The sequence below is a fragment of the Stenella coeruleoalba genome (assembly GCF_951394435.1).
Source record: "Stenella coeruleoalba genome assembly, chromosome: 15".
Classification (NCBI taxonomy): Eukaryota; Metazoa; Chordata; class Mammalia; order Artiodactyla; family Delphinidae; genus Stenella; species Stenella coeruleoalba.
This window is the reverse complement of record NC_137161.1, coordinates 60,639,460-60,647,739: the sequence shown is the minus strand read 5'-3', so window position 1 is coordinate 60,647,739 and position 8,280 is coordinate 60,639,460. Positions and strand designations below refer to the sequence as shown.

The 8,280-nt window shown below is 45.0% G+C and overlaps 1 long non-coding RNA gene across 2 annotated transcripts in view; it reads left to right on the top strand.

The window, feature by feature from the left end:
* The first annotated feature begins 4,408 nt into the window (after positions 1-4,408).
* Positions 4,409-8,280, top strand: part of LOC307198266 — a 433,339-nt gene continuing 429,467 nt past the window's right edge. For both annotated transcript variants that reach the window (XR_013831596.1, XR_013831597.1), the window contains exon 1: positions 4,409-4,530. This is a non-coding gene — a long non-coding RNA (uncharacterized lncRNA). The remainder of the gene's footprint in view (positions 4,531-8,280) is intronic.

The following is an 8,280-nucleotide window of genomic DNA, read 5'->3' as shown; positions in this document are numbered from 1 at the left end:
CCGGGAAACCCAGGAATCAATATACTACAATGAGAGCTTTGGGATGGCAGGAATCTTGTCTGTCTTATCTTTGTTGTATTTCCAATGCCCCGTACATACATAGGAGGTGCTCTGTATGTATTTGTCAAATAAAAGAATGAGTAAGTGAAAGTGAAGTGTAGTGGTCATTGGTGCAGTTCACCAAATATTTCCATGATAGCCTCTCACTTCCTTGCTCTCCTGATGTTCAGTGTGACTTGCTTTGGCCAATAAAATGCAAGCAGAAGGGTCATGTGTCTGGGTAGTGGCCTTCTAAGCCAGTGCTGTCCTCACCACATCCCTCCCACAGCCGTGGTGCTCATGGGGATCATGTCGAGATAAAGCTTCCTTTGGCCTGAGTCCCTTGGTCACTCTGATTCTCAGACTCCTTCCCCCACCCTCCACAATCACTGGATTGCATTGTACATGTAGCATGGATGAAGAATAAATTTTTGTTAAGTCGATGAGATTTTGGGGGTTTCTTGTTACTGCTCCTAGCCCATCCAGACTGATATATAGGCCTACCACTTAATGGAAATTCTGGGATGTTATTAAAAACATACAAACCAAGCATCCCATAAGCATTGTCTTCTTTAAGGCCTCATTTTGGGATTCTGTGTCTTATACCATTACTGTCATCCCTTGAAAGACACTTTCAGAATTGCCACAAGTATCTCCAGCTCATTTATTTCCAAGTCCCTGGAGCTAGCAAATCTTTATTATTTGGAGAAGTTTGTTTGCAACGAGACCATATCAAAAGACACTGCAGTCAGGTCTAGAGAGGAAGGTAAAATCCAGCAGGCAGGGGTCACTTTTGGTCCAAAACCAGATGGGATTAGAAAGAAGTGGGATTTATTTGCTAGATCCATTATCTGGCCTGGAATTACCAGTATTGGCTGTCTGTTGACATGTTTTTCATGTGCTAGGCATGCAGCAAGGCACACCCCTTACAACAGTCCCAAGAGGTGGGTTTGAGGGTCCTCATGTTACATATTGGCTCAGGGAAGTGAAGTTCATGGCTCACCCCACCATGGCCCAGCTGTGAAGTGGACAGCTGGGGTTTGCCCGCAGGATAATCTGACCCCAGCACACTCACACTCAAGGGAAGAGAGAACCTGAGCTCCTGATGGACCAGAAGAAAGTGGTAATGAGTGTGTCCCAAGAGACTTTTTTTATCCTAGGGAGGCAGTATGCACAGTGGTTAGTGCTTTGTCTTTGATCCCCTCCATTTCCTCACCTGTGAAACAGAGTAATGATCATCCTATGACCAGGTTATTGTGGGACCAGATGAGCTGTCTGCAAAGCACTTAACATGGGGGCTTTACATATGGTTCAGACTCAATGCCACAACCAACTCCTGTTAATTTGAACACTTACTTCCTACTGGACAGCTGAGAGCATGGAATTGGTAGCCAGGCTGCATGAATTTGACTCTCATCTGTACTCCTCCTGTGGTCTTGGACAAGCCCCTTGACGCCTTGGTTAAATTTTCGCCTCTGAAAAATGGGGTGTTGATTGTACCAGCTTCATAGTATGGATTAAATGAACTAATGCATGTGCAGCTTCTAGAAGCATCCTAACATCCTAACCCTCACCACAACAACGCAAGGTAGATGGCACCCACCCCGTTTGACAGAAAAGGAAACTGAGGGAAGAGGGGACCCAGGATTTGAACTCAGATCCACCTCACTCTAATGCCTGGGCCCTCTCCCTTATAGTACACTGCTAAATAGTTCTTCTTCCCGTCTATAGCTTGCTTCAGAACTGCAGAATATCCCAGCTTCCCTGCTGCCTGATTTTGTGTATCATTTGGACTCCAAATGGCAGCTCAGAGCCGCTGCTTCCCTTTTTTATTGGAGTAGTCGATGATGAGATGTATCCCCTTGCTCTGGCAACTGGGGTTGAAAATATTTTTCTTGAGAACTGGGACTTAAATTTCTGCCTGTGTACCTGCTGTAAATTGTTCTCCCCTCTCCTTTCATTTATCACTGTTTGGAATTGCTTCTTTTGGAAAGGGTCTCTGAGTTAAAAAAAAAAATAATAAAATTGGAAATTCAATTGGCACTAGCCCAGGCTAAAGCTCCACCCACTGGCTGCTTAAACTGCCGATTTGCAGGCCAGGAAGCCACGGACTCCTTACAGGAAGCGATCTGGGAGAACCCTGGTGTGTTGTCAGAGAGGGCTTTGCTGTAATGCATTACAGGAAGCTCTGGGGGATGGAGTGGAAGGCTGAAGCAGCCCCGTGTCACTAAGCAGTTTAAAGCAGACCATTTCCAGCACAGTGGAAAGTAAAGGAAAAGGCTTATGCTGCAAAAGTGGGAGTTTAGGAATGCCAATACACAAAACTGCAGACTTTCAGGAGAGCTCTGGGGCCGGGTCTCTTTGTAGAGTGTTTCCAGCAAATGTTTGTTTAAACAGCAGCTAGGCTGGATCCTTGTGGATTTATTTACTGGTTGTTAGCTGCTTGAAGGAGAAGATGGAGAATAATAAGCTGAGAAGTTTCAAATGAAAAGTTAGAAATTTTGCCATCGAATGTGAAGAAATGGATATGAGGAAATTTCTAAAACTCCACAGTAAATTAATCACAAACATTTAAAAAATGGATCCTTTGAACCCAAGTTCTAGTTATAAGCAACGATCTCCAAAGCTCGGCAGGCACTCTTTCCTGTGCTTGGACCACTGTTGGTAGTCACATCTCTGCCCACCTGATCCTAGTCAGTCTTCTGTTTTGCTGCCAGGGCGTCTGGAACATGCGACCTCCAAGCTCTGTGAGGCACACAGTCTCTTAATGGCCTCAACCCAGAAGTGACACGTGTTCCTCCCACCCTATTGGTCAGAACTAGTCACATGGCCCCATCCTAACTGCAGAGGAAGCTGGGAAATGTAGGGGAGGACATGGACCATTTGTTGAGGATTAACAGTTTCTGCTGCATCCCAAGGCTAGCTCAAATTTTCTTCCTATGTGTTTTCAAATCACCCAATCTTAGTATTCTCTCTCTGTCTTTTTCTGGTAATTGCCTGTTTGTTAGCCCACGCAAATCCCAAACCTGTAAACTCTGAGAGAAAGAACTGGAACTCATGCTCTATTGCATCCCTTTTACCCAACCCAATACAGCCCATGGTGTGAGGATTCACTACCTAATTATTGAATATATGAAAAAAGAGAAGGAATAAATGACCCAGGAATATAGCCTTTAAAAAACGGAGGCATAATTGTTTTTAGGTAAATTTTTTACCAGGAGGTTGAATGTTTTATCTGTGGATCAGATCACTTTTAATCTCTTGGATGTCCAAAGAACCATCAGGTTCTTTGACATGAGAATCTTCAGACAAGGGCATTGGAAATCTCCCCTCCCCTAAACTTGTACATGTGGTATATTTAATACTAGGCTCTATTCAAAGCTTCATGACTTTATTCTAGCTTCCCTATGAATCATGACTAGTTTTATGGTTTCCTATCATGCATACACAAGTTAAGGAGAAAAACATGACCCATATTTTTAAAATATTATTATTTATGTAAAAAGTAATCTCAATACTGTGATTTGTAAGAAATATGTATCTGGTAATTCAGATGACCAAAATATTTTTCTCACATATATTTGGTCTTCCAGAGTTCCTGGCCACAGCTCCCAAAACCCTTGGAATTTCCCAAGTGTGCAGAGGGATTAGGGTGTTTTTTGTTATGCTAACCTAAGGCTGCCATGTAAGCTAGAAATTTTTTAATAAGTCACCGATATTTATGGTTTTCTTTTATTATAGCAGCAAGCATCACCCTAAGTAATACATGCCCTAAAGTGTGTTACTCTCTTGGGTTCCGTGTGTGTGTGTGTGTGTGTGTGTGTGTGTGTGTGTGAGGGGCTGGGAGAATGGTGCGCCTGGAGAGGGCATGGAAGCCTGTGTCCTTTCCCCATGCCTTGCCCTACACATCTCTTCCATGTGGCTGTTCCTGGGTTGTATCCTTTTATAACAAACTGGTAATCTTGTTGTGGGGGTGGGGGGAGAGGAGGGGGACCCCTTTTCCAGGGCCGGAGAGTGGACTCTTGTCTAACACTCAGAAGTGAATTGTCCCAGGAGACACTTGTACTAACAAAGCAGAAGACTTTATTGAAAAGAGCTGTGGAACAGAGAGCACCTGGGCCAGAGGACCCAGGAGAACTGCTCTGCCTGCTGACTCGCGGTCTCAAGGTTTACGGTAACAGGGTTAGTTTCTGGCTTGTCTCTGGCCAATCATCTTGTTCGTACCCATATTTGGTCCGACTCAGGGCCCTTCCTGGTGGAGCACGCATCCCTCAGTCAAGACGGATTCCAGCGCGAGGGTTTCTGGGAGGAATATTATGGGCTGGCGTCTCCTCCCTCCTTTGGCCCCGCCCGGATTCTTCCGGTTTGGCGCCAGCTGGTCAGCACAGCCTTCCTTACCGGAGCCTCCTGTTGAGAAACAACTCGTGCAAGCGGTTATTATCGCTCCTGGCCGTGGCGGGCGGTTTCGGTCCAAGGTTCCCTAACAATCTAGTAAGTCAAATGTTTCTCTGAATTCTGTGAGCCGCTGTAGCAAATTAATCGAACTCGAGGAGGGAGACATGTAAACCTCTGATTGATAGTCGGTCAGAAGCATAAGTAGCCTGGGCTTAGGATTGGCGTCTGAGGTTGTGGAATCTGATTCTGTCTCTGAGATAGTGTCAGAATTGAGTTGAATTCTTGGACACTCTGCTGGTGTCTGAGAATTGCTTGTTGGTGTGGGGAGGCCTGCACACATACACACACACGGAACCCAAGAGAGTAATACACTTTAGGGCATGTATTACTTAGGGTGATGCCTGCTGCTGTAATAAAAGAAAACCATAAATATCGGTGACTTATTAAAAAATTTCTAGCTTACATGGCAGTCTAATGTGGGTGTTCTCAGGGGACAGGTAGTCGTTCATGCGGTGAACTGGGGAGCAGCCTCCTCCTATCTTGTGTTCCGTCCTCCACTTCTACTTTGGTTTTTGTAAGGTCGGATCTTAACAAACGGCACCACGAAACAGGAAAGCTTCAAGTGATCTTTATTAGGGAGCGCTCCCGGGCGAGGTTCACTGGTCCAAGAGAAAGGGGGCCAGAGAAGTCGCACCCAGGTGAGCGTTGGGCAAGATTTTATAGGGGAAGAAGGGAAAGGGGTGTGGTGAATCTGGGAGGGCGCAGGGTATTCCTTATTTGGTGGTCTTTTCGGTTATCCTGGGGGAACGTTAGTCCCGCCCCTCGAAAGGTGGGAAGGCTGGGCTGGGTTCAAAGTCCCCAGGGCAGTTTCCGGAACTGGGTGGTCCGGAGAGTTTCGGTCAGATGCAGCCTGTGAATCTGATTGTGTTCCCCTGCCTCGGGCCAGTTGGCCTTACAGTTTTCATTCCATTTCATTAGTGAGAACTAGTTATAGGGGCCAACCTAGACACAAGGCAGGCTGGGAAAAACAGTCCATGGCCGGACAGCTCCTCCCTAGCAATAGATGTTCCAGGGACATTTGCGAGGCTGCCTCTTCAGCATCCATTTGTTACCACAACAGAAAATACTTTGACTCTCCTTGGTGGAATTCACCCTCTACAATTCTCAAGCCACGTAATTTAGATGAGGTCGTCTCCATTTCTTGCTCTGCTCAGTGTAAGCTAATTAGCAAGTCGTATACCACTGGTCCCAGTAACTGGGTTAGAGGTGAGCACGTCATATAATTCAGGCCAGTGGGAAAAGCAGATCCTCAGACTTGGGCTAGCATAGTCTGTAGACCCTCCCTTTTATTTTGTGTGTGAGTTTGTGAAGTCTGGAACAGCTCCTGTCATTTTGCTATCGTGAGAAAGCCAACTCGGTGCTGTGCGTGTGTCTGTGTAGAGCAGGGTGGGAAGGAGCGTCAAGACCACTGCCTGGAGCCAGAGGATGAAGCCAATGTGTAGAAAGCAGAGCCCCTGAAATAGACAGAAATCAGATTTTTGGCGATCTTATTGTTGGGACTGGATTATGCCTTGCCTGCAACTCACTCTATGTCTTGAACTTTCAGTTACATTAGTCAATTAATTCCCATGATTGTTAAGGCAGTTTGAGTTGGGTGCTTTATTGTGACTGAAAATGTACTAGCCAGTATGGATCATTCTGGTTATATAAAAATATCAAGTAAATTTGGCAAAGCATAAAGGTGACCATAGATAATCTTTCAGAGTTTCCAGAGAAGACATTATATAGTTTTGACATAGTTGAAATCATGTTGCATATGTAATTTAATCCTGCTTTTTTTTCTCTTACCATGATTTGTAAGCATCTCTCCTTGTCATTAAATACTTACTGTAAACATTATTTTAAATGGGTTCAATTTACGTAATGCCAAAACATCTGGTCTTGTCCATCATTCCAGGCAAGAAGTTAGTCCAGCTGATTGCTTGATGTCATGTACAGAAAGCAGGTGACTGGTTAACTGGAGTTTTGATTATGGCTGAATTGGCTGTGTGATGGTGTCATGTAGACTGATGTTATGAGTGGGTACAGAAGTGGAAGAGAGCTAGTTACAGGGAAAAGCAATAAAAAATATGTGAAATAAAAAAAAAAGGGTTCATATTCTAGTTGGTTACCACTGCCTAACTGTTGGGCATTTAGGTTGCTTTGAATCTTTGCTTCCCTGATTATTTTCCTTAGGATACATTATAGAGGTGGAGTTACTTGGCCAAGGGTAGAGCTGGAAAGAGCTTGATTACAATTGCCAAATTATTTTCTGGAAAAGTCAGGGCAGTCACACTCCCACCAGCGGTGGGCTAGCATCACGGCTCACACTGGTCAGCGGACAAGCATCTCAAACATCTTTGTTAATGCAACAGGGCAAAAGTGGGCCTTGTTTCAATTTGCTTGATTGCCAATAACTTTGAAGTTTTCTTTTTTTTTTCTTTTAACACATATCTCATGGCCTAGTGTTTACCATACGGCTGAGCCTCAGACGCTTGACTTGCTTGCCCTCTGACTCTTGGCCTCTGACATTTGCCCTGCTTTAGCAGTCAGCTTCCAGATGTGGTTCTGAATAACACAGACCAGGGTTTCTCAATCTCAGCACTAGTGACATTCTACTTGTGACACACATATATGTGTTTATATAGATAGCTAGATAGAGATCTCTATCTACATTGTATATATTTTAAAATTTTCTGTATATTATGTCTTGACATCTTAAAAAACCTTTCTTTCTGACTAGGGAGAGACTGCCTTTCCTGTGCTAGCCAATTCTTAGAGATGGCAAAGGGCCAGGTGGAAGGCAGGCCTATAGTATGCAAACTAACCAGGCCAGAGCCACAGCCCTTCTCTCTGGCTCTCACACATGGAGAGACAATATTTCTCTGCCTTTATCATGCCAGGACCAGCTACCAGGCCACTGGAGACCACCACAGAGCTAGCAGGAATGATTCAAAGCAGCTAATCCTAAGCTGTTTACCCTACCTTGCCTTGCTTTTCCCCAGAAACCCCAATAATGGCTGTGGCCTAAATGTTCTCCTCTCCTCTCTCCTACCTTCTGCCTCCTGACCAATTCGATGTCTTCCCCTGTGACCCTGTGTCACGTACAATGAGCCCCTCTCTAGAACCTGAGTATACAGGCATCCCTTGGTATCCACAGAAGGTTGGTTCCAGGATCCCCCAAGGCTGCCAGAATCCAAGGATGTTCTATATAAAATGGTCCTCCCTATATGTGGAGAATCTGCGTCCACGGATTCAACGAAACACAGTCTGGTTCCACTGAGGTTGGTTGAATCTGCAGATTAAGAACTAGGGTTTCAGAAGTCGGACTGGATAATAAGCTTTGTTTCTCTACAAGCATCTCCTGTTTCTCCCACACCACCTCTAACCTCTTCCTGGCCATCCTATGAACACACAGTTTAAACAGTTTTAACAACCCACTATCTATCTGTCCCACCGGTTCTGCTTCTCTGTTGAACCTTGCCTAATACAACAGGTTTGGATCTATTTCAAAGATCCAAAGAGGCCAACAGGTGTTGCTGATGGTCTGAATGAAGGGGGTGCCAGTACCTTTGGCCTGCACAATTATCCCTCATCCACACTCTTTCAACTTGAAAGAGACAAGGTTTTGCCAATTTCAGGCTGGGACAGCTGCACCTTGTTCCCTTCTAAGTGGTTTCATCCTGTGCCTTTGACATTTTCCCCCAGAACAGAGTTCACCTCTTCAGACCTTACAGAGCTTCCCTGTTCCCTTGCCCATGCTTCATTAGCAGCATTTTCAGGCCAAACCTGCTGGAACCCTCAGCA